The sequence below is a fragment of the Heloderma suspectum genome, chromosome 2, assembly GCF_057233095.1.
Source record: "Heloderma suspectum isolate Gila_16-S chromosome 2, 16-S_ref, whole genome shotgun sequence".
Taxonomy (NCBI): domain Eukaryota; kingdom Metazoa; phylum Chordata; class Lepidosauria; order Squamata; family Helodermatidae; genus Heloderma; species Heloderma suspectum.
In genome coordinates, this window is record NC_139459.1 from 54,086,250 (window position 1) to 54,113,664 (window position 27,415).

At 43.8% G+C, this 27,415-nt stretch overlaps 1 long non-coding RNA gene across 1 annotated transcript; it reads left to right on the forward strand.

Annotated features, from left to right (window-relative positions):
• The first annotated feature begins 624 nt into the window (after positions 1-624).
• LOC146352259 (uncharacterized) lies at positions 625-25,200 on the forward strand. Its single transcript, XR_014787648.1, has 6 exons — positions 625-762; positions 9,632-9,751; positions 14,939-15,137; positions 15,224-15,340; positions 16,608-16,730; positions 24,516-25,200. It is a non-coding gene; the product is annotated as an uncharacterized LOC146352259 (long non-coding RNA).
• The last annotated feature ends 2,215 nt before the right edge of the window (positions 25,201-27,415 follow it).

A 27,415-nucleotide genomic window follows, 5' to 3' on the forward strand; every position in this document is an offset into this window, starting at 1 on the left:
GCATTCAGCAGCATATGATAAGTTTTAATCGATCCTGGAATGTCTTATGGTTATGGTTGTTTGCTTTTGAGATGGTTTGTTTGAAGTTGTTTTAGATCTATGTTTCTTTTGTGTACATTGTCTGTTCATGTGTTTTTATGTAAATGGTTTTTAATCTCTGTATATTGTATTTTTTTATGTTTTTAACTTTTGTAAACTGCCCAGAGAGCTTCAGCTATTGGGCGGTATAGAAAATAATACTAATACTTATACTAATACTAATAATTTAGTTGAAAGTGCACACAATTCATTTTCCATTCCAAGGGAGAGGGCCTTCTCGGTGGCTGCCCCAAGGCTCTGGAACTCCCTTCCCAGGAAGGCGAGAGTGGCACCCTCCTTGATATGCTTTCGTGGGCATGTAAAAACTTTTTTGTTCCAGCAGGCCTTTGGGGATAACTAGTCTGGACCTGTGAATGATGGATGGATACTATTTTTCTTGTTGTCTTTTAATGTTTTGATATTTTTACAATTTTAATATTGATGATTTAATTGCATCTTTAACTTTTGTACACTTGTATTTATATTTCTATTTATAGGTTTTAATTGTATAAGTTTTAATGTTGTAAAGCTGCCTTGAGTCCCAGTATTGGAGAAAAGGCGGGATATAACGACAACAACAACAACAATTTATACCTAACAGTCATACAGCCTACACAATCTCATCTGTAAATCTGTCCTTTTTACATGAGCGGACTATTTAAGGAGAATGTTCAGTATAAGTAGGTAAAAGCTTCTAAACTTAAAAATAGTTGTACTTACTCAATTTAAACATCTCTCTGATGCTAACATTTCATAAACCCTAATATACCGATATATACTTGGGCTTGGTGACAGGGTTATAGAAGGGCTTTTTTTAACTGTTGCTATAAGGACATTTTCATTTTCTATTCATTTCTTTGCAGCCTCAGCTGCCAAGGCTGCCACAGCCCTGCTTTCCTCACCAGGATATTTGTCAACCTAAGGATCAAGCCTTTAAAACATATATTCTGGAAGAGTCCCATTTATTCAGTGGGCCTAGAGATTATTTGGGACTGCAGTAAAAGAAATCCTAATAATACAATATAATAAAAAGGGCTGGAGTTTCTCCATTTTCCTTTAGAGTGCCTTGTATGCTATGGGTGAAAAAAATGGAATTAATCCCACTTTGTGTGTATCTGTATATTTAGGGTTATTGACTGGTAGTTCTACTAGATCCTTCGGAACTGACATGTTCACGTCATGGCCTAATTGCACAAATCCATTCGTGAATAGAATTTTTTTTCAGATGATTTATCACATTAGTTCTTGTAGAACTCCTCCAGTTTATTGAGGCCAGGTCTGTCTTGGCACAGCTGAACTCCGAAGCTGTCGGATCCAGCTCTTGTCTGAGGTGAGATGAATGCAGAGGGAAAGCACATGCCCTTGTTGCTCAGGGCAGTTAGCAAGGATGGTCCTGAAGCTTTTATAGGGGGTGATGGAGTGTCATGTGATCCAATCTAGGTCTGTGGCTGTATGGAAGCTTCATTCGCTGGTGTGGCTAGGAACAGGCAGATATTCCCAGTTTGCCTCAAAAACTATCTGGGCTTTGCATTCATCTCACCCTAAGCGTCATTTCCTGCAGGGATCATGGGATTTGTAGTTTTCTTTGCCCAGAGGAAGCCTTCACCCCATTTTAAGCTGGACCCACTCACTCGCATAGGAGGGATTCAGTGTCAGAGTTAATATTTTTGGTCTGGCTCTTGCTGAATTAATAATATAAATGCTGTAAAAATTAGTTGGTGGCCATGTGTCCAGAACCTTTATTTATCAAGGCACTCTAGTGAATTTATCAAAGGTAGCTGGTCAGAGAAGGGAATTATAGGTTAGCCACAAAGCCTCATTTGTTGATTCAAGAAGTCAAGTAAAAAGACAGGCACCGATATTATGCCATATCTGTTGTACAATGTCTTGGATTTCTTGCTTTCAATCTGAGCATTTTGTAATGAGGCCTTGACCTTGATACGAGCTGGCCAAATGGTTAGCAACCGAACAGTAATGGTTTCTGAGTTCTGGGTGTTTGCCAATAGCTGTTGCTTTTTTCTTTTCTTTTTAAAAAGAATGATACTGTGCTAAGAACCCTAATGAAAGATACAGATACAAGGATAAATGTTAAAATGTTTATGGAATAAAAGGTCGAAAATACAGCAACTATAGCTAACATATGATTATACAATATGCAGCAAGTATATTGGAGGAAGAAAATTATTGCAAATGCACACAATATATATTCAAGGAATCAAATAACTATAACAGAATATGACAAAATACAAGATTGAATAAGCCCCCAGAATGCCACCACCAACACCAATACCAACAACAAAATACAAACGTTACTTCCTGAGAGAGGAGAAAGATAAGGTTTTACACCTCACTCTGGGTCATTGTAGGAAATGGAAATGGTAGCTCCCAAACCAAGCAGCACGGCAGTGATCAGAGTGCCGGGAAAAAAGGGTTTCAAAAAGGGCCCGCCAGGGCAGGCATCAGTGGTGGACCCTATGGGGTCCCAGCAGCAGCCTGAGCGTGCTGTGTGCACAGAACAAACTGTAACTAATTCCAAACATCCTTACAGCTGAGACATATTATTCTTTATCTATGAAAGGGCTACTGAACTGTAATTGGTCTAGGGGCCAAATTAGCTCCTTGGACCAACAGCATGGGCTGTATAATGTCAGGGGTAGCCCCCGCCCCAAAGCCCCTCTCCTGACACCATCTGCCCCTGCCCTCATAATACTAGAATTTGAGGTAATCCCATGAAGCTGATTGGTGGGAGATTCAGGATAAAAGGAAGTATTTCTTCACACAGCACATAATTAAACTATGGAATTCACTACCACAAGATGTGGTGATGGCCACCAATTTGGATGGCTTTGAAAGGGGGTTATTTATTTATTACATTTATATCCTCCCTTTTTTCTGCTTAAGGAAACCAAGGCGGCATATATAATCCTCCAACTCTCCATTTTATCCTCACAACAACAGCCCTGTGAGGTGGGTTGGGCTGAGAGTCTGTGCCTGGCCCAAAGTCACACAGTGAGCTTTCATGGCCAAGTGAGGACTAGAACTCGGATCCCCTGACTCCCAGTCCTACACTGTAGCCACTACACCATACTGGCTCTCACACCACATTGGCTCTCTTGGGTTAGCCAAATTCCTGGAGGAGAAGACTGTCAATGGCTGCTAGTCCTGATGGCTATATGCTACCTCCAGTATCAGAGGCAGTGAGCCTATGTATGCCAGTTGCTGGGGAACATGGGCAGAAGGGTGCTTTCTCGCTCCTGTCCCTGCTTGTGAGTTTCCCATGAGCAGCTCGTTGGCCACTGAGTGAACAGAATGCTAGAATGGATGGAACCTTGGTCTGATCCAGCATGGCTCTTCTGATGTTCTTATGCCTCACCCATTTTGCCTTTATGTGATGTGTGCACGGACTCAGCTGGCACCTGGAAGAGTGGCTCCTTTGTGCACTGAATGAGTCATGCACCTCCTTCACATGCTGCTAGGCATCCCCATGGAGTGGTACATGGCCTGTGAGTGGGAATCTCCAATGTTATCTCCGATTGGGGATTCTTCTCTCATAGAGGGGCTGGGGCATGGGGAGAAGGCAGGGGGTGGGAGGGAAACCTCAGTGGGCTGGATTGGAAGCCCTAGGGGGCCAGATGAGGCCCACAGGCTGGGGGTTGGACACCCCTGATCTATGATGATGCCACTATCAGACACTTGTCCAGAGTATTTGATGGTCTTGGTCTAAGACTGAAAAAAAGGGGCACAATCAAGGGAAAGGAGAAAGAAAATTAGAACTACTTTTAATAGAGGTATTTATGCATCCATATCACAAAAAAGCAAACAATGTGACAGTGAGCCACAATTGAGAACCAGAAGCTATGCTGACCAGCTCCAGAATATCCTGCTATGTCTTCCCTGATTCCCAGATGGCAGTCCTGCTTTTTTGACCTACCTCCATCTTGTTCCTCATGGACTGTTCACCAAAACTGTGACCTTTTTGGCTTGCTTCTTGACCATTAGTTGCTCACTCAACAGATCACTTGCCGGAACTCATCCATTCAATGCAATCTCTGCTCACAATGGTTTGAAATTTTATTTTTTATTTTATTTACAAGTATATACTGCTCTACATCTAAACAGATTTCAGAGTAGTGAACAATAAAAGATAAAAATAAGCCACCACGTTATTATTTTTTTTTAAAAAAAACATTAACAACAGAATACCATTAAAAATGTGCCTGGTCAGTCAAGGAAGGCTTCTTGAAATAAAGATGTTCAGCAGGCGCTGAAAACAACACAATATTGCCCTCCAGAGGCAAGGAGTTCCACAGAAAAGGAGCCACCACACTGAAAGCTCTACTCTGGGTGGACTTCAATTGGGCCATAGGTCCATGCAGAACCACCAGGACCATGATAATCTCAGTGGCAAGGCAGATCGATAAGGGAGAAGACACTCTCTCAGCTATCCTGACCCCGAGTTGTTTAGGGCTTTATATACAAGTACCAAAACCTTAAACCTGGCCCTGTAGTGCATAGGCAGCCAGTGCAGTTCCCTCAGCAAAGGAGTTGCCTGCTGAAAAGGGGCAGCTCCTGACAGCAGCAGAGCTGGTGCATTCTGCACCAGCTCCAGCTTCCAGACCAGCCTTAAGGGCAGCCCCACGTAGAGTGCATTGAAATTAGGGATGTTGTGAGCGCCTGCCTGTGTCCAGGAGTCTGGCGGACTCCCCCGCATCCACCACCCCAGACCCCACTCGCCGGGCCGTGGGGTGCTCGCAGACCTGGCTACCAAGTGCCCCAGCCAAGTGAGTGGCTGGGACCAGCCTGCCCTAGTTGTGAGATATGGCGGCTGCTGGAGTCTCTGTTGCTGTGCGCCAACCACTCGCCCCTCTGCTCCTTGCAAGGAGGACAGCACGAAAGGTTGGCATGCAGCCATGGGGATTCCTCCGTCCACCAGCTGACAAGCCTTCTCAGTGTCCTTCCTTGCAAGGGAGGCAACGACGAGGGCTTCAGAGCCAGCAGGCAGCGGCGGGAGGGGGGACGCTTCACGGTCTCCTTCCATGAAGCCTTTCCCCCCTGCTGGCTCTGAAGCCTTCGTGGCCTCCTTCCTTGCAAGGAAGGAGACGGCGAGGGCTTCAAAGCCGGCAGGGACAGGATGGCAGTGGCTCACAACGGGGAGAGAGGATGGCTCCGTGGCCTCATCGGCCACTCACCGAGCTGATGAGAAGCTCACATGGTGCTATGAGGAGGGGCGGTGGCAGCGGCAGCTTGACAAGCGGCTGACTAAGCTAGGTGCAGGTGAGTCTGTCCATCCCTAATTGCAGTAAGCCAGTCTTGAGGTTACTAGCTCTTGTACCACTGTGGCCAAGCTATCCTTGCCCAGGAGGGGCTGTACTGGAGAACTAGTTGAAGCTGGTAAAAGGCACTCTGAGCCGCTGTGGCCACTTGGGCCTCCAGTGACAGTGATGGGTCTAGGAGTACCCCCAGACTACAAATGTGATATTTCAAGGAGAGTGCAGCCTCATCCTGAACAGGCCATGGGCCTACCTCCCGGACTCAGGAACCACTCACCAAAGGGCTTCCATCTGGCCAGGATTCAGTTTCAGCTTCAGGATTCTGGGGCATGGGAGGGTAGCCTACAGACATGATCCAAACATAATTCATTGCAGCCCACTCATTGTAACCTGTACACCTAGTGCCTGACACTCCTGCACTGAGCAGTAGATTTCCTATTGATACAATTGCACTCAACTACATGACTGCCCCCCCATATCAGTAGTACAGATGTAGTAGTCATGGTGTCTCAGATGTGATCTGCTGATGTGGGCTTGCCCAATACCACACCATACCTGCATAAAAAGAGAAGGAGTTTTGTACTCCTTCTCTGCTAACATAGTTAATAGTGCAAGAGCAATCTTGGATTTCATTTCCAAGACAGCTGACATGCCCTTTGCATACAGATTTTCCCCCTTACTGCTTATTGTAAAAAAATTCAAACACTTACAGTAAAGCCTGTTTTCACTATCATTTTATAATAGTGGAAATGTGACATAGACAAAATCGACCTAGATAGCTCCATTCTGAACTCTGATTGTGTATGACTATTAATCATTTTTATTGCCAAGTGCTAAATACAGATATATGAATCATTTTGAAGTAGGGATGATCAGACTGGAACTATTTCCACATTAACTGAGTCACATCTTTTTTTGAGGGTCAAAGATGTTCAGTTATTATCTTTTTTAAAAAAAAATATAGATACTTTAGCTCACCTCTGTACTTTCTGTCCTCAGAAAAAGGCAGAAGCTGTAGAACAACAGTGCTAGCTAAGCATTATACAGCACTTTTTATCTTCAGAGCAATTTTGGAGCATGAACTAATTAATCTGCATATCACTCAGGGAGATAAATTGAATATATTATCTTCAGATTTCAACTGAAAAGGTCTGTGAGGGCTCTGCATGTAATCCTATTTGTAGAATTTTTCCTGAAGGCAAGTCTGATTGGATAAAGGACAAAGGTTGCAATCCCACAAAGTTATGTGTGCACAAGTAGGAAAACCACATATATGGCCAGAAGTATCTTTGAGCAGGTGTTTACTAGCATCACTTGCATGAATGACATGAACCCACCTGAACACTAGGATCAACATCAGAGGCCTTCCTCTGAGTGCCTCCTCTGAGGGAGGTTCAGAATGTGGCAACAAGGGAGAGTGCCTTCTCAGTCGTGGCCCGCTGATTCCCCACTGAGGCCCACCTGGCACTGTAGTGTTCCTGCCTATTTATCAGTGAGAATACCTTTTCAATAAGGCCTTTCCCACAGCAGGCAACACCTTCCTTCACACATAGTAACACTGCAACCAGAACCTTTACCTCAGGTCCAACACCTTTACTTTGTAAAATGTGAGGATACACTGACTTTTATTTTGACCTGTATTATTCTCTCTATTACTTTACAGTAATAAAGTAATAGAGTTTGCTTTTTTTAAAGTTACAGGCACACTTAATTTCCATTTTAGTCCTACACACAAATCCTAGCTGCAATTTATCTCTTCACAGACCCTATCCATACCGTAACCATCCCCTTTCTCTCTCTCTCCCTTCCCAAGCTGTATCTGTTCGAAACCATATCTGAACTACACAAGCACAGCTCCCGGCTTCTATAGCACACACTATTTACCACCCCCGTCCCTCATTCACTCAGCCAATCATCTCATAAATGCAAATACATCATACCTCCTGTCACTCATACCATTTTCACTCTAGATCTACTTACCATGAAACATAGACACATAATATTACTACACATATATAACCACAGATTCATAATATATGTACACATGTGACTTCACAGGGGCCACCACTGTCATCTTTTCGGTGCCAGATAATATTGTCCTCTATCCTCAGACGTTTAATGGCATATGATGGGGCATTTATGTCAGCTGTCTTGATCAGGTCTAGAATTTTATATAAATTGTTTAACTCTTTAAATTATTCGAAATTTTATATGTTAAAAAATTATACTATGTTTTATTATCTTGTATTTTATGATTTGTAGTGTTTGTTAACTGCCCAGAGAGCTTCGGCTATTGGGTGGTATAGAAATGAAATAAATGTAACAACAACAACAAGGTGAGGTAAATGTGTGGATGTGGTTCACCCTGACATTGATGTCCCACCGTAATCCATGTGCCTCTTCCCTCCCCATCCCCTTTCCCTTGTGTGCCATGTCTTTTTCGATTGTAAGCCTGCGGGCAGGTAACGTCTTATTTTACTGATTGGATATAAGCCACTCCAAGAGCCTTTTTTGGCTGAGGATCAGGATAAAAACAGTTTAAATAAACAATAATAAATAATTTTTTGCAAGCCAATATAGAGTGAGCTTTTTAGTGTTCTATTTCATATTTCGAAACTCCCTTCCCTTTGACGTGTGCTAAGGTGATTAAAGCTTTTCAGTGAATTAACACACATCTGGTTATGTATGGAGCCCTATTTAGGCATTCTGAAAGGGGTTAAAGTCAAAGCCTGACGAGAGGGGGTGGGCTAGCCCTGCCATCTGGTGCCCTCTAGTCTTGGAGGGAGACATTCTGGAGAGGAGAGTCTCCTCTGTCAATGGAGGCTCCCCACACAATTGAGAACCATGATTTCTGAGCATTCTCAATCGCATGGAGAACCTTCAGCGATACAGGAAGGTCTCCTCTTCAGAAAGTCACCTTCCAACAGTAGAAGGTGACAGAAACCTGTGAGGAGGGGGTAGGGATTCTGCGCTCCCTTTCCTCGTGTTTACTTTAACCATTTTTCAGGAAAGATCCACATCTCTAGAGGAATGCAAAGCAGGCAGAAGGACCCAAATGTACAGGTAGAGAAGAACCTTGCAGGTTTTGTCCAGGTTTTGAGGAAAGAGCAAATCAAGGGAAACAGGAGGGGGTTAGGAAGAGGAAGATTTCCTGAAGAATAAGGAGAAGGCCAGAGCAAGGGATTTAAAAGAAGGAAAAGCAGGATACAGAATGGGCAGAGATGAGAATTGTACATGGCCAGAAAATGCAGAAGTGCAGTAACAAGCCACTGCCTTAGCTTTAATCTTCTAGTATAAATTGACAGATAATGGGGCAGTTCTGAAGTAAACAGGACTACTATCAGGTCAATAGATTGATAATGCCCTCAGTTATCAATAAAATATGACTATCTATTTGACCTCTCTCCCCATTTTTTGACTACAGAAGAAGAGGAGCTGTTGAGGTAAAAGTTTTATCCTGACAGGTCTCCACCATGGATCACCGTTTCTTGTCTCTCCATGAATTAAAGCTGCCTGTATAACATCTGGAACCTTTTAAGTGAAAGCCATGGTAGAAAGATCATTTACACTTTTTGCAAACATTATCTATTTAGCATTGTTCCACAGAGATTCACATGGTGCCTAAATTCAAACTATTTTCCTTCTGAGAAAAATAATTTATGTGAGCAGTTCCTCTTCCCCTTCTTAATTTTTAATTTTTCAGAACATGTTAAAAATAATAATGTTCCAGTCATTTCCAGCCCCCTGCAAACTCACAATTGTTGGAATATGTTTTCTTTCTGCTCTAGCTTATATTCAAGTTATTTGATTCCAATGAAACAGACTAGTTTATGATGCTGTTTACTGTATGTGAATGTGTAAAAGTTGGAGAAGGATGGGAAAACTTGACTGCATTCATTGGGAGATATTATCTTAAGGCTGTATTATTCCAGTTGGCTAATGACCTAATAAGACTGAGGTACATGAAAATATATCCTCTCTCAATGCATGAACAATATGGGGAATAATGAACAATCTCTGGGAACTCCGATGGTGGAGTGTTAGAAGCATTAATCTAATCAATAAAAGCCAAAGATCTGGAAGTAGCGCTCAATCTAAGCAGTCAAACCTTTCCAGAACATTGCCACTCAAATAAATATTTAGTGGCTCCACACTGAAGGTGCTATCCTTCTGACAGGATGAGTTTCATGCCTCATGGCACAAAAGTTATGAGATTTCAGTCAGTAATCAAAGAATACCTCCACATTTTTCACAGTAAAAAGACATTGCTTCTTTCCTTACAGACATATCTATGATTAAATGAAACGTTTTCTTTCTGAGAAAGAAAGACAGAGCAAAGAGGAGGAGAATAAACTGCAACACAGCATTACAACAATTATTACAAAGTGAACTTGAAGTTTAAGGTAAATGGATTCTGGCTGTGAAACGATATGTACAGTGGTTTGCAGCACATATGGCTTTTAATTTGAATTTTAGATCCCAGTTAAGTGACCTGATTTTAAGTGTAACAAAGCTGAATTTTCAAGTTTGAAAGTATTTTAGAATATAATTTGAAAGGAAGAAAAAATAATATCTGGGTATCCCACTTTCAAACCAATCCCGTTCATTCCACTTACCTGGGGAGGCATGCATAAAAAATGGCAAACAACTACAACATAATTAGAACCTGGAGAAAGAAGGAAGAAGAAGGAGAAATGATCATATACAGAGTATGTTGTAGGATTGGAAACCACAATAAAATTAATTTGGCCCAAATTATGTTCATTCTATCTATCTTTATCTATCTATCTATCTATCTATCTATCTATCTATCTATCAATCATCTATCTATCATCTATCTATCTATCTATCTATCTATCTATCTATCTATCTATCTCTATCATCTCCTCCCCTAAAACAAGATACAGTCCCATATTTTAGAAGACTAAGGAGAAAGGCAACTTAGTCAAAGGCAATTCTATAACTTACCCTCCTTTCATCCCCATCAGTCATTTATTTTTACTTCAGCCATAAGTCATCTTAGCAGGCGCCCCCTTGCTAGGCAATTTCTTTCCTGCTTTCTTTTTTGCAGTCTAACTTGTCATGTACAGAGTTGTCAGAGCAAAATTTCAAAAAATGGTGCACCTTAAGAGCTCTGAATGAAGCATTACCAATATTCACGTGTGCATGCGCATTTGCTTACACATACACACCGATGCACTTGTGTTGGCTGCCTCCCTTTTTCCTAACTCTCCTTACAATGGAACATGGGGAGACAGGAATAAACATCATTTGGGGACTTAGAACATGGGTTTCAAATGGCATTCTGGAAAAAATCTGAGTTTCATTGGAAAGTTGCCAAGGGGTTCTGGAAGAGATGAGTAATGGCAGACAAGCTTCACTGTGATGTGCAGCGGCAGCATAGTTTTGATTGTGTTCTAGGGGGTACTATCAGTTCATGAAGGAACAGTTCATGACCTCAACAGTTCCTCTCTTCCCCCCACCCTCTGTGAAATGAGTGTGCCCTTGGCATCAGCTTAAGGTGTGAGAGGATCCTTAGCTTAGTACCCACTGGTGGGCTCTCTCCTATGTCACTGGCCCCCACATGAGCCTTTCTGGGGTAGTAATATTGGTGGGTAGTAATGGGCAGAAGGAGCAGCACACCAAAAAAGTATGGTGTGGATTTGAGCAACTATTTAAATTTCCCACTGTCAAGAACTCCAATTTTCTTTGGGTGTCTTAACAGTCTGTGAGATTCCATTTTGCCAGTCTAAAGCAGCATGTAATGATGCACCACCTCTGAGTTATCTAGAGAGGCCTCTAGTCAGACCTAGACCCAGTTAATTGGACTGAGTGATTTCAGCTGCATTCCAGTGGGAACTCATATCCCCCTCTAGGGGCCTAGGAATATTGTTCCAGCCAGCCTGTGATTGGCTAAACAGGATCTCCTTGGAGTTGACAGGGCTTTGGGCATAAAATCGGGGGGGGGGGTTACAGCAACCCCCTCCTCCCTGCACACCCACAATTACCCCAGAGTGCTCCCAATGTATATCACTCCTGGGCTTTGTGGTGAGCCCTCATCAGTGAAGGACCTCTCAAGGTGTAGAGGACCAAGCAGTTGCCCAAGGATGCCAGATGCTGTCCTCAGCCCTGTAGGTACTCTAGAACATGCAACAGAATCCTCTGAAATGCAGATGTGGACATGCCCACCAGCAAAAGAGAAGGAAGGGAATTTCCACCAATTCCACCTGCCCCCTCTAGCCCCTTGCATCTCCCCAAATCTGCCCCTCTTAACAGTGGGGAGGGGGTTGCAGGGGGCTGTAGAGTAGGGATGTATGGATTTTAGAAAATCCATTCCATCTGTGTTGTCAGGTGCCTTTCGTTCCATTGTCTGCCCATTGATGGAATTAGATTTTTTTTGTTCCTGAATTTGCACGTGCAGAAAAGTGCAAATTCCCACAAAATTAACAAATTCCCACAAAGGAATTCCTATCGTCTTCCTACCACAGGGGGTAGGGAAAAAGTTGCTTTTTATAAATGAAAGGTGAGGTTGATGGGATGCTGAGGTCTGTGGCTGGGGCCTTGTTTTTGCAGCTTTTCTGTACTCCAGCAGAGTCATGACACACACATAGCCCCAGTCACTTATTGGGCACATGGAGTGATTCATGAGAAATGGATTCATGATGCTCTGGATGTGTGCAGTACTTGCCCCTTGACATCTTTTGAAGGACAAATGACATATTAGTGTACTTTGTGTTTCACTCTATTTGGTGTCAGAAGAACAGGAAAGTTTCCATGTCATGAAAGTAAAGAATAAAAACATATAGGCTACCCTCTCTGGAACTAGAGGTTTTTATTGTGCTCATTTCATTTACTCAAAATTGCTATTTGCTTCATAAAGAGGGGGTAGCCTTGCATAATTAGTGAGATACAAATTGCTGCTCTTTTAGCGCCAACTGTCAGTTCACACTTTACATTTTTTTCTGCACAGATTTGTTTAGAGGAAGTGCTATAGTGTCATTCTGTTTGTAATTACCAAAAGTGGGCATAACTGAAAACACATCTGCTATGTACAGCTAAAGCCTGAACCTGGTATAGATAAATAATAATAATATCGAAGTTACGAGCATAAAAAAGCAAATGTAATTGAAAATCTGATCCTTTCATAATTAAATGCAGCTCCAGTTAAACAAATCATGTTTAGAACTCCTGATTCACTGCTTCAATTAGCAGCAACAATCGGACAGGAGTTGATTATGTGGAGTGGCAAAGGAATGCTGGTTACTTCCTTGTCTGTTGTGGATGGAGGTGTCAGTAGGAGATAGCAGCAGTGCTAAATTGCTGTCTGCTGTGGGTCATGCATGCTAGAAGGTCTTCCTACCAGGTATGGAATCTAAAATCTGTAGGAGCTGGTTATGCTGGGGCAAGGAAAGGCATTCTGCAAATACATAGCGTTGCTCTTTTCTGAATTACGTCTTTCACAAGATTTAGGACTGTGAAGAAAAAGGGGAATAGAACTGCACCACTGGCCCCACCCCTGAAACTGTGTGCACTGTTGGCCAAGCCCTCTGATCACACAGCATTCCCATTTTTACACCTCAACAAGCATAGGTGCCAGTGATGGGTGTGACTTTAGGTCTGGCTTAGCAGTGCAGCCCTGCTCGCTCATTTCTCTATTTCTCTAAGGTTACTGGTAGTGCTGCTGAGGCATTGCTTTTCTGCAATCAGCTGGAAGCAGACTTTAAATGCTGATTCCACGTGACAATTTTAGCCTGATATTATATGTTATGCCAACCTAGTGGAGGCAGGTGGCTCTGATGTAAATGCAGCTGTGCATCCACTCTGGGCTTCAGTCAGAACTCCAAAGGAGCTATCCAAGGCACTGAACCTATTTTGGGGATTGGGTTCAGCACCTTGGATAGCTCCTTTAGAGTTCTGGCTGGCTCTGACTAAAACCCAGAGTAGATTGACAGCCTCACTGACATCAGAACCACTAGCCTCCACTGTGCCAATCCCCATGACCTCCATGGCCAAGATCCTGCTGTAATGATCACTGAGAAGTAAGTTGAGTTCAGTAAAGGCTCCCCTGCAACTTTAATGGAAATCATTTCTCCTTGCAGCTTCTGCATCTAGTGGTTTCCTATTCATAGTGACCTTAAATGATGAATTGTCCCTTTATTTTCCATAAATAGTTTTTGTGGGGGAGCTTCAATTACTGCTTGCTTTGCATCACTTTTTTCTTTTCCTTTTTATTGCAAAACAGCACTATATCAAAATAAAAAAGAAAGAAGAATGAGAGGAAATCAATAACTAAAGTCCCCCACCCCTATGATGAACAGGAACTAATTAAGGGACAATTCACCATGAAGGCCATGTTGTACTGAGCAGGAAGCAATTAGAGACAGAAACTGCAAGAAGAAAGCTTCTAATTAAAGGCACAGTAGCCACAAAAGCCTCAGTGCTGCTTTGCAGTTCACATTGAATGGGCTGGCATTGCAGGTACATATTTAAAAATTGCCACAAATCAGCCCTGAAAACAACAACAACCAAAAAATAAGAGTACAAAATAAGGAGTACAAAAAAGAAAATACTGAAATTCACTTTGTTAGCAATGATGTCACATAAAAAGTGAGCAAATGAGGGATGGCAAGTTCAGGCTAAATAACCAGTATGCAAGCAACCCAAGTAATAAGGCCAGTGGAGGCTGGTGGCTCTGATTTTGGTGGGCCTGTGAATCCATCCTGGGTTTTAGTCAGAACCAGCTGGAACTCTAAAGGAACTCTCTAAGGATCTAAAACTATGCAGCCTCCATTGTATAAGGTAAAATGTAAACACTGGGAATAGTTGTTGTTGAAACAACAAATCTAACTTTAAGTTAAACAACAAGTTTACCTTTTAGCTTAGCCATGAACTCACTGGGTGGCCATAGGCAAGTTTCTATCAGTCTCAAAACAAAACTCCATCCATAACATGACATTAATAATATTGTCTATCTTACAAAGTTAGTGTACATATTACTGAGATAATGTATGTGAAACACTTTGAGAAAGTACCATCTAAATTCAGGGCACAATTCATCCTCGAGATTAATGTGTGATTTCAATAAGACTCAAGTGTGCATTAGTCATTATTGTTCTGTTTCCTGGTAAGTTCACATGAATATAATGGTTTTCACATTACAAGCGAACAGACTTTCTGTATTATTGAAAAGTATATGCAGAGGACTGGTTCCCATAACCATCCACTTGCAATGGCTGCTTTTTGTTCTGTGCTTGTTTTGGCCATGCCATGAATTACCTGAGTCATCAGGCTTTCTAGCTGCTCATTTCGAAAGAAATTAACCTTCATCTCAATGTTAAACATTTTGACAATGAAACTGTGATTTCCCTTACTCATAGCTGGATTTCCTCTAAGTATCTTTTACAGATAACTTCTTGTTTAAACAGCATCTCCGAAAAGGTAGATACAATTATAATTTATTAGCACTTAATTATTGTTGCCGGGGTCTGGCATGTTGACAGAATGCAGTAATGATCTCCGCACTTGAGAGACTTCACTTGTGCTTGTAGAGCTGCTAACAGAATTTTGATCATGGTGTACTGTGTGTTCAGCATTTCTAGATCTTATGAGGAAAGCAGAAGCAACCCTGTTCAGAACCCTGAGTGAGTGGGGAAGTAAAACATGGGCAGCCTCAGAGAGCATATGGAATCATTTGCTCAGCATAGACTGCCGGATCAATTGCCACCTTGTTGTATCAATATCATTGTCAAGTGGCTTTTTGAAAAAGGGACAAGCAATACATAGTTGCAGGTAAGGAAGGGACTAGATGATGGTGGGATGAACAGCACTCAGAACAGATGTTTTCTGTATTACTCATTTTCTGTTTCTTATTTTAGGGACACCTGTGTCAGGGTTGATTCTGAGTGCAGGGAGATGGTTAGCAGCTCAGATTCAGAAGAGGAGCAGCCAGAACTGGGGGAAGCTGTTTCACAAGCCAGTTCAGATATGGGCAGGTGTGCTTCTCAGGTTACCAACTCCCAGATGGCCGGGCCTGAAGCTTCCTCCTTACTCCCCTCTGTGAGAAGCAGCAAGCAGGAGGAGGAGGGGCTTGAAGACTGTGATCTAAGAGATGCGAGGTGGAGACGCAGAGCTAAGAGGGAAACGTCAGGAACGGAGCTCAGACAGTCGAACCAGTTAGCGATGTGTGAGAGGCTACGCAGGGAAGCAGCATGCGAGGGGCGGGACCTCCCTCCCTAAGTTAGCCTAGTCAGATAGAGGCCCTTTCAAACTGTGGGCAACTTTTGGTGATCCCATTTGAATCCCCTGGAAGCATACCTTTGTAGCCAGAGAGTCTTCAAAGATTTGCATCTATAATGAACCTGTGAATAATGAATTAAAAGCATTAGACTGAAGCCTCTCCTTTTGTGTGTTTGTGAGAGCTTACAGAAAGAGGGGGCCAAAGGAATCATGACAAACTGTTGGTATTTGGGCACAAGAGCTTGTGGCAAAAGCTACTCCTTTCTGCCTACATACCCTATCCCAGTGTTCCCCAATCTAAAGGTGTTGGACAACAACTCCCATTAGTTGTAGTTCAACACATCTGGAGGGCATCAAGTTGAGGAAGGCTGCCCTCTGTTCTGTCTCCCTTGCTGGATTGTGTTTGCCCTCTCCATCAATACCTCTTCAAACCCACCTGTGCATAACTCTTGGCCTGCACTTCTCTCCCAACCACCTTGCTAGGCCTGCTTGCTTGTCTCTTTAAACATGTAGCAGCAACTGTGGTTCCTGCATAGTTTCTTCAAAGTTCCTTTGCTCATGCTCCTTTCTAAGGTGTCCAAAAATGAACTGTAAAAAAAAAGGGGGGCATCCATCACTAAAAAAGAGGCCAAAAGATGATAAAGGTTTGCAGAAAAATTGTAAATGCTCATTTATAGGTATAGGTGCAAGTTTAGAAATGTATTTGAATTTAATCAGACATCTCACCATAGTGTGGAAGACTGTGACCAGATGACCTGTGTGCCTTGCTCAGTCTGCTGGCCAGGTACTGTTGATGGGCAACTTCAGGGCCCAGCTCTTCCTTCTGATGGTTCATAGAATGATAGAATAGTAGGGTTGGAAGGGGCCTACAAGACCATCAAGTCCAACCTCCTGCTCAATGCAGGAATCCTAGTCAGAGCATCCCTGACAGATGGCTGTCCAGCCTCATCTTGAATGCCTCCAGTGTGGGAGAGACCACTACCACCCTAGGTAATTGGCTCCATTGTCATATTGCTCTAACAGGACATTTTTCCTGATGTTCAGACGGAATCTGGCTTCCTGTCACTTGAGCCCATTATTTCGTGTCCTGCATTCTGGAATGACCGAGAAGAGATCCTGACCTTCCTCTCTGTGACAACCTTTCAGGTAGGGATGTACGAAACTCCCCTTATCTGGCTCCGCTGGGTTCCGCTGGGGGGGGAGGCACTCCATCCTTCCCCCTGGAATCCTGGCTGGCCGGCTCTACGGGGATCCCGCGAAGCCGCTGGCTGGCTCCGCCAGCAGCCAGACATCTGGCCGCTGGCTAGCAGGGACGCAAATGGCGGCGGCCATAGCCGCCGCTGTTTGCGTCCCTGTAGTCAGCCATGATAGGCTACGTAAAGACTTACATAGCCTATCATGTCTGGCTTAAAAACACACACAAAAAACACACGTATGCAAATGGCGGAAGCTATGGCCGCCGCCATTTGCATTCCTTATTTTTGGCCGTCTTAGTCTATGTAAATATTTACGTAGACTAAGATGGCAAAAATAAGGGGGAACACAAATAGTGTCTGCTACGCTATTTGCGTTCCCCTTATTTTCGCCGTCTTAGTCTATGTAAATATTTACATAGACTAAGATGGCCAAAAATAAGGAACGCAAATGGAGGTGGCCATAGCCGCCGCCATTTGCATACGTGGTTTTTTTTTTTAAGCCAGATGTGACAAGCTACGTAAGTCTTTATGTAGCCTATCACATCTTGTAAAAACAAAACCACAAGACTGCAAATGGCAGCGGCGGCAGCTGGTCGGAAGACCAGCTGCCGCCACCAGAGCCGCCGCCGGAGCCGCCGCCGCCCGGAAGATCCGCCCCAGGTAAGTCTCATCCCGGGGGATCCGTGGGGGGGGGGGTGGGGGGGGTGGCAGGCCGTTCTGCCACAGATTTCAGGGGCCAAATGTACTGGCATTCGGCCTCACCGAGATCCGTGGCGGAATTCTCTGCCATCCCTACTTTCAAGTACTTGAAGAGCGCTGTCATATCTCCCCTCAGTCTTCTCTTCTCAAGGCTAAACATGCACAGTTCATTCAGTCTCTCTTCATAGGCTTTGTTTCCAGTCCCCTGATCATCTTTGTTGCCCTTCTCTGAACCCTCTCCAGCTTGTCTGCATCCTTCTTAAAGTGCGGTGCCCAGAACTGGTCACAATACTCCAGATGAGGCCTAACCAGTGCTGAGTAGAGGGGAACTAGTACTTCCCAGGATTTGGAAGCTATGCTTCTGTTAATGCAGCCCCAAACAGCATTTGCCTTTTTTGCAGCCACAACGCATTGTTGGCTCATATTCAGCTTGTGATGTACAGCAACTCCAAGATCCTTCTCGCTTGTAGTGTTGTTGAGCCACGTATCCCCCATCTTCTAACTGTGCCTTTGGTTTCTTTTTTAGGTGCAGAACTTGGCGTTTATCCCTATTAAATGTCATTCTGTTGTTTTCTGCCCGGAACTCCTGTCTATCAAGATCACTTTGAATTCTGTTTCTGTCTTCCAAAGTATTAGCTATCCCACCCAATTTTGTGTCATCTGCAAATTTGATCAGCATTCCCTGCACCTCCTCCTCCAAGTCATTAATACAAATGTTGAAGAGCACTGGGCACAGGACTGAGCCCTGTGTTACCCCGCTTGTTGCCTCACCCCAGTTTGAGAAGATCCATTGATAAGCACTCTTTAAGTCCGATTTTGTAGCCAACTGTGGATCCACCTGATCATTGTTTCATCTAGCCCACTTTGAGCTACTTTGCTCATCAGGATATCATGGGGCACTTTGTAGAAAGCTTTGCTGAAGTCGAAGTATATGATGTCCACAGCATTCTCACAGTCCACAAGGATCAAAAAATGAGATCCGATTTGTCTGGCAGGATTTGTTCTTGACAATTCCATGTTGGCTTCGAATAATCACTGCATTGTTTTCAAGGTGCTTCCAGATGGATTGCTTTATCATCTGCTCCAGAATTTTGCCAGGGATTGATGTCAGACTGACAGGTCTATAGTTCCCAGGTTCTTCCTTTTTGCCCTTTTTGAAGATAGGGACAACATTAGCCCTCCTCCAGTCATCTGGCTCTTCCCCCGTCCTCCATGATTTCTCAAAGAGAATAGACAGTGGTTCTGAGAGTTCTTCTGCCAGTTCCTTTATTACTCTAGGGCACAGTTCATCTGGCCCTGGAGATCTGAACTCATTCAAAGTAATTAGGTGTTCCTTTATCTATATACCAGAATCAGACAGGACAAGCCTTAAAACAGGGGATGAATTCAAAATAGAATGCAGTCTTCTGGCAGCAGTTCCAACTGAAGACTGTCGTCTGTAAAAGAGGACACCTGGTCACCCTTAAATCATGTAGAATAAAACATAAGTCCTGGGGAGGAGAAATTAGGTGTGGGTGTCAGTGGAAGGAAAATAAAATGAATCTAATTCCACAGGGCAGGAGAAATTTCAAAAATTTTCAGAGCCAGCGTGGAGGAGGGGCTGGCCAGTACAGGCAGATGAAGCAATTTTTTTTTTCTTTTACTTTATGTTTTAAAATAAGATGATGCCACACCTGCCTTTGCTGATAAGCACCTGCCTCCAAATATTTTCCAAATGGTTCGTGCCCTCCTGCGAAAGTCACCAAAAATGCCCTCCTACTTGCACGGCCTGTGGATAGGCCTACAAAGGTGGGATGCATTCTTTGCCAAACTCCAATTTGTACCAGGTATAGTCTTGTATCTCCTACCATTATTCCTTACAGCTGTCAGTAGTTTAAAGTATTTGGGGAGCCAGTATTATACATCCGGTATCTATCATCAGAGTGTCAATGTGACACTTCCCATATCTTCAAAATTACAGTCCACATAATCACTCCTTTCAGACTCATATACATTTTGGACATGGCAGGAAGAGGCTACTGGGCTTTCCATTCCCCATACCATTCTGTCACATCTGAAAAGAAATTTTGCTCTCTCTTGCTGAAGAAAGGGGCACAAACTGCTCCACAGGTACTGACATTACTGAGTATATCATATTTCCAGTTTTTAAAATGTGGAGACAGAAACTCCAAAGCTTGTTCTGCATGTTTCTCCCTAATTGGCTGAATTTGCTTGCAGTCTAGAAAACAAGGAGTAGAATCATAGAATCATAGAATCACAGATTAGTAGGGTTGGAAGGGGCCTATAAGACCATCCAAGAATCCAACCCCCTGCTCAATGCAGGAATCCAAATCAAAGCATCTCTGACAGATGGCTGTCCATCCACATCTTGAATGCCTCCAGTGTGGGAGAGCCTACCACCTCCAGCCTATCAAGATCACTTTGAATTTTGTTTCTGTCTTCCAGGGTATTAGCCAATTTTGTGTCACCTGCAAATTTGATCAGCATTCCCTGCACCTCCTCCTCCAAGTCATTAATACAAATGTTGAAGAGCACTGGGCCCAGAACTGAGCCCTGTGGTACCCTGCTTGTAACCTCTTCCCAGTTTGAGAAGATCCCATTTATAAGCACTCTTTGAGTCCGATTTTGTAGCCAACTGTGGATCCACCTGATCGTTGTTTCATCTAGCCCACTTTTAGCTAGTTTACTCATCAGGATATCATGGGGCACTTTGTCAAAAGCTTTGCTGAAGTTGAGGTATATGATGTCCACAGCATTCCCACAATCCACCAGGGAGGTTACCTGATCAAACAATGAGATCAGATTAGTCTGGCAGGATTTGTTCTTGACCAAGCTATCGAGCTCATCTTCCTGTATTTCAGTGCAGAGATATGCATTTTTAATGTATAGTGCAACTCCACCTCCCTTTCTGTTCCTTCTATTCTTCTTGAACAAGCTATATCCTTCAATTGCTGTATTCCAGTCATGGGAGTCATCCCACCAAGTTTCAGTTACACCTATCAAGTCATAATTTCCCTCCCATCTTAAGAGTTCAAGTTCATTCTGTTTGTTTCCTATACTCTGGGCATTAGTATAAAGACATTGAAGACCATGTGCTTTATAGTCTTGCTTTTGTCCTACATGTTTTTGAAGACTATTATTGGGTGCTATTTGAGCTGCACTCTCCATTGTGGTGCATGAGCCTTCATCCATTGTTACTCCCAACTTTACGTCTCTCTCCCCCATAGGATTCAGTTTAAAGCCCTCCTGATGAAGTTCTTCATGCTGTGGCCAAACACATTCTTCCCAGCCTTTGTGAGGTGTAACCCATCCCTTGCAAACTGTCCATCTTCCAGAAGTATAGCCTGTGGTCCCAGAAGCCAAATCTCTCACTCCAGCACCACCTTCATAGCCAGTCATTCACCCAGAGTATTTTTCTTTCCCTTTCTATCCCTCTTCTAACTACTGGAAGGATGGAGGAGAAAACTATCTGGGCCTCAAAGTTCTTGAATTTCCTTCCCAAAGCTTCAAATTTTGATGTGATTTCTTCGTAGCTCCACTTGGTGGTATCATTTGTTCCCACATGGATGAGAAGAAAGGGATACTTGTCAGTGGGCTTTATGAGTGTAGGCAACCTTTCAGTCATGTCTCTAATCTGTCCTCCTGGGAGACAGCATACCTGGCGAGTCCATTGGTCTTTGCGACATATTTGGGGTTCAATCCCACACAGCAAGGAGTCTTCCACCATTACTACTCTTCTCTTCTTGTGGTTGTTGGCCTTAGTTTCATTGCCTCTGCTTCAGCCTCTTGCTTGCTCTCATGCAGGTTCCCCTGTAATTCTTCTTCTGCAGGCTGTCCTCCAGTCTCATCCTCAAGTACCTGGAAATGGTTCCATAGTTCCACTGCTTCCACGGGTGCAGAGTGGCTTCTAGTTCTTCTGCTCCTAACTGTTACCCTTTTCCAAGAGTCCCAAGGCAGCTCTGATCCTGAGGATGAGATACAATTCATGAGGGAGGAACTCTCTCAGACTTCAGAAGTACAGCTGGAGGGGGAGCCCCACCCTGCTCACATCCCTGGGAGCGACAGTGACCCAGGCATGGAAAGGGAGGGACAACTTGAGCTTTTAGACGTGAGGCGCAGGCAGAGGCACAAGTGAGAGATTGCAGGAGCCGAGCTTAGGTGCTCAGCCCAACTGGCTCAACATCAACAGCGGCGCCCAGAAGCATCACGGGAGAGGGGGAGATCTTCCCCTCCCACCCCTTAAGTTCAGAGAGTTGCCGCATTTTTCCCAAATGGAGATCAACTGACATCCTAACCCTTAGAAACCCCTAGATGGCTGTTCCTTTGTAGTTCCTCTGAGTCTCAGGTAATTAGCATCTGTATGCTTCATTAGGATGAATGGATTTAAAGCCTTGGAAAGCAGTCCTTTTGTCTGAGTGTTGATTCTGGCTATTGGAGGATTCAGTAAGCAACAGGGGCATCTTGACAGCTTGATCAGCATGATGCTTCTGGGCGCAGCTGTTGATGTCAGGCTGAGCGCCTAAACTCAGCTCCTGCAGTCTCTCGTTTGTGCCTGCGCCTCACGTCTAAAATTTATTTATTTATTTATTTATTTCATTTCTATACTGCCCAATAGCTGAAGCTCTCTGGGCAGTTCACAAATATTAAAACCAAACAACACACAATAAAACAATTTAAAATATATAGAACATTAAAACCACAATATAACAATACAACCACAATAAAACCTAGCAGCAGTGCAGGAGTTTAAAATACAGATTTAAAACAGCAAAGATAAAAATTTAGAAAGCTAAAATGCTAAAATGCCTGGGAAAATAAAAAGGTCTTCACCTGGCGCCGAAAGGAATACAATGTAGGTGCCAGGCAAACCTCACTAGGGAGCTCATTCCACAGCCGGGGTGCCACAGCAGAAAAAGCCCTCCTCCTAGTAGCCACCTGCCTCATTTCCTTTGGCAGGGGCTCACGGAGAAGGGCCACTGACGATGATCTTAAGGTCTGGGCAGGCACATATGGGAGGAGGCGATCCTTCAGGTAATCTGGCCCCAAGCCGTTAAGGGCTTTGAATGTTAACACCAGCACTTTGAATCGGGCCCGGAAATGGACTGGCAGTCAGTGCAGCTGGAAAAGTACTGGCGTAATATGAGCTCGCTGGCCAGTCCCTGTTAACAATCTTGCTGCCCTATTTTGGACGAGCTGAAGTTTCCGGACCGTTTTCAAAGGCAGCCCCACGTATAACGCACTGCAGTAATCCAGACGAGAAGTTATCAGAGCATGGATAACTATAGCAAGGCTATCTCTGTCCAGATAAGGGCGTAGTTGGTATACCAGCCTAAGCTGATAAAAAGTGCTCCGTGCCACTGAGTTCACCTGTGCCTCAAGTGACAGTTCTGGATCCAAGAGCACCACCAAACTACGAACGTGATCCTTTAGGGGGAGTGCAACCCCCTCCAGAACAGGTTGAATATCACCTAGCCGGGCAGACGAACCACCCACTAACAGTACCTCCATCTTGTCTGGATTGAGTTTCAGTTTATTGGCCCTCATCCAGTCCATTACCATGCCCAGGCACTGATTCAGAACAGCCACTGCCTCACCTGGGTTTGATGAGAAAGAGAGGTAGAGCTGGGTGTCATCTGCATATTGATGGCACCTCAGCCCACACTTCCGGATAACCTCCCCCAGCGGTTTCATGTAGATGTTAAACAGCATGGGGGATAAAACAGAGCCCTGTGGAACCCCATGGCACAATTGCCATGGCACAGAGCAATAATCCCCCAGCACCACCTTCTGGAATCAGCCATCCAAATAGGAGTGGAACCACTGTAGTGCAGTGCCTCCAACTCCTAACCCAGACAACCTATCCAGAAGGATACCATGGTCGATGGTATCGAAAGCCGCTGAGAAGCCCAGGAGAATCAACAGGGTCGCACTCCCCCATCCCACTCCCGGCAGAGGTCATCCCACAGGGTGACCAAGGCAGTTTCCACTCCAAAACCATGCCTGAAGCACGATTGAAATGGATCTCGACGACGATAATCTGTTTCATTCAACAGTGCCTGGTGCTGTCCTACAACCACCCGCTCAAGCACCTTGCCCAGGAAAGGGATGTTGGCCACTGGCCTATAATTGTTAACATCCTCTGGGTCCAGGTTAGGCTTTTTCAGGAGTGGTCTAATTACCGCCTCTTTTAAAGTGGCAGGCACCACTCTCTCTCTCAAGGAGGAATTTACAACCTCCTGGACCCAGCCAGACATCCCCTCCTTGTTTGATTTAATAAGCCATGAAGGGCAAGGGTCAAGCACACAAGTGGTCGATCGGACTTGGCCAAGCACCTTGTCCGCATCCTCAGGCCTCAGTAACTGAAACTCATCCAATAAAACTGGACCAGACTGTGCTCTGAACGCCTCTACCAATGGAACTGCATTAATGGTGGTGTCCAATTCATGACGAATCTGAGCGACTTTATCCTCAAAGTGCCATGCAAACTCGTCACAGCGTGTAAAAGCTCAAGTTGTCCCTCCCTTTCCATGCCTGGGTCACTGTTGCTCCCAGGGAAGTGAGCAGGGGGGGTGGGGCTCCCCCTCCACCTGCACCTCTGAAGTCTGAGAGAGTTCCTCCCGCATGAATTGTATCTCCTCCTCAGAATCAGAGCTGCCTTGGGACTCTATGGGTTCAGATACAACCCTGACAGGCACCCATCTGAGCACCTCAGTGACATCCAGCACATCCACGTGAGGGATATAGTATGCACACAGCTGCAATGATAGGTGATAGCATTTAGACTTTAGAGAGATGCTGGTGTCATGTGTTCTACAGAACAAAATCACCTGTATGCTTTTGTATTGTATCCGTTTGCATTAGACTTTTGCATTAGACTTTAGAGAGATGCTGGTGTCATGTGTTCTACAGAACAAAATCGCCTGTATCCTTTTGTATTGTATCCATTTGCATTAGACTTTTGCATTAGACTTTAGAGAGATGCTTGTGTCATGTACCCTACAGAACAAAATTGTCTGTATCCTTTTGCATTGTACAGGCCTTCTGAGGGTCATCATTCCTGAGAGAATAAAATATGAATCATCTTTCCCCTCCAGCTATTCCAGCTTTAGAGGAATTATCTGCTTCCAAATGTTTTGTCAAGACAGTGCTTCTTAGGACATTCTTACTGGAATAATCTCTATCTTTTAAGCTGTAGATTCTCAGAGTAATGGGTTCATTGCTAACACTGAAGAGTCATTTTCCCCCAGCCCCACTCTGCTCCCCTGTCTATAATAGTGCACCTCCCCCCAGCCCCAAGACCAACCAGAGATACAGAAAGTAGAAATAAGCCTTTGCTTCTAACATATTTTTTTAATCTTGGAGGACAATGCGAGAAGAGAATGAGTGCTGTTTGATATTCTTCCTTTATGAGCAAAACAAGAATAATTCCCTACAGCTGGAAAATGACAGCTTAAAAAAATGTTCCTGTGACTGAAAGGATGGACTGTGGATTACTCCAAGCTATTTCATTTCTCCTGGACTGAGACAGTTTAATTTTTTTAGAACACTAGACCAGGAGTGTTTGTTGGAGGCAAAAAAAAAAAAATCTAGTGGAACAATAGGAGGCCTACAAAGAATGACTACATGTAAAATGTCGCATCTTCTCTGAGCTGATGGGTAAAACCACAGTTCGTTTGTTTTGGCAGTAATCAGTGTCTCTTGAATAAAAAAAAACTCATTTTAAAATATGTGTGGGTTATGTGTGAATAACTCTATGATTCATGAATACATTATGAATCATAATGAAGAAATGGTAGGTGATAGCCACTGCTTAATAACAACATATTTATCTGAATGAAGGACAATAAAAAGTGATCCATATTGCTATTGCTGTTGCTTGGTTGGCAATAGAAAAAGGAAACCCCCATCATCCCCAACAATGCAAAGGACAAATCAGCACACTGTGCAATACCTTTGGGGTCACTGCTTCCTCGTTTGAGCTTTCATTTCCCTTTGCTTTTGAAATCTCATATGAAAGCGTACTTATTCATCCTCCAGCGCATCTTGTTTTGACCTTTGTGGCTCATAATTAGAAAAGAAGTACAATACACTGTATTGTATAATGAACTAGTCATTCTCACTCAGCTGGACAGATGTAGGCAGAATCCTTAATTTTGATATTGTGCTTCTAAAATAATAGACTTCAGCAAAGGAGATCGTTACCTTGTCGTGGTGCTGGAGCTTGAGCACCTCAATGACGTCATGAGCTAAACCGTGAAGGGACACCCAAGATGGGAAGGTCATGGCAGAGAGGTCAGACTAAATACAATCCCTGGGGAAGGAAATGGCAACCCACCCCAGTATTCTTGCCATGAAAACTAAATGGATCACTGCAACCAGAGATATGTTGGTATACCATCGGAAGATGGGACTCCCAGGTCGGAAGATGGTCAAAATGCTACTGGGGAGGAACAGAGGATAAGGTCAACTAGCCCCAGATGTGATGACGCAGCTAGCTCAAAGCCGAAAGGACGGCTAGCAGCCGATGGTGCTGGTGGTGAACGCCGAATCCGATGTTCTAAAGATCAACACACCATAAGAACCTGGAATGTAAGGTCTATGAGCCAGGGCAAATTGGATGTGGTTATTGGGGAGATGTCAAGATTAAATATAGACATTTTGGGTGTCAGTGAACTGAAATGGACTGGAATGGGCCATTTCACATCAAGTGACTACCAGATCTACTACTGTGGACAAGAGGACCACAGAAGAAATGGAGTAGCCTTCATAATTAATAATAAAGTGGCTAAAGCAGTGGTTGGATACAATCCAAGAAATGACAGAATGATCTCAGTTCCAATTCAGGGTAAGCCATTTAACATCACAGTGATCCAAATATACGCCCCAACCACAGATGCTGAAAAAGCAGAAGTAGATCAGTTCTATGAGGATCTGCAGCACCTACTGGATAGTATGCCAAAAAAAGATGTTATTTTCATTATAGGAGACTGGAATGCTAAGGTGGGTAGTCAAATGACACCTGGAATTACAGGCAAGCATGGTCTGGTCTGGGAGAACAAAATGAAGCAGGACATAGGCTGATAGAATTTTGCCAAGACAACTCACTGTGCATAACAAACACTCTCTTCCAACAACCTAAGAGACGACTTTATACATGGACTTCACCAGACGGTCGACACCGAAACCAGATTGACTACATCCTTTGTAGCCAAAGGTGGCGGACATCTATGCAGTCGGTAAAAACAAGACCTGGAGCTGATTGTAGTTCAGATCACGAACTTCTTATTGCACAATTTAGAATCAGACTAAAGAGAATAGGGAAGACCCACAGATCAGTTAGATATGAGCTCACAAATATTCCTCATGAATATGCAGTGGAGGTGAAGAATAGATTTAAGGGACTAGATTTAGTAGATAGGGTCTCGGAAGAACTATGGACAGAAGTTTGCAACATTGTTCAGGAGGCGGCAACAAAAAAACGTCCCAAAGATAAAGAAAACCAAGAAGGCAAGATGGCTGTCTGCTGAGACACTGGAAGTAGCCCAAGAAAGAAGGAAAGCAAAAGGCAACAGTGATAGGGGGAGATATGCTCAATTAAATGCAAAATTCCAGAGGTTAGCCAGAAGAGATAAGGAATTATTTTTAAACAAGCAATGCGCGGAAGCAGAAGAAGATAATAGAATAGGAAGGACAAGAGACCTCTTCCAGAAAATTAGAAACATCGGAGGTAAATTCCAGGCAAAAATGGGTATGATCAAAAACAAAGATGGCAAGGACCTAACAGAAGCAGAAGAGATCAAGAAAAGGTGGCAAGAATATACGGAAGATCTGTATAGGAAGGATAATAATATCGGGGATAGATGTGACGGTGTGGTCAGTGAGCTAGAGCTAGACATCCTGAACAGTGAGGTTGAATGGGCCTTAAGAAGCATTGCT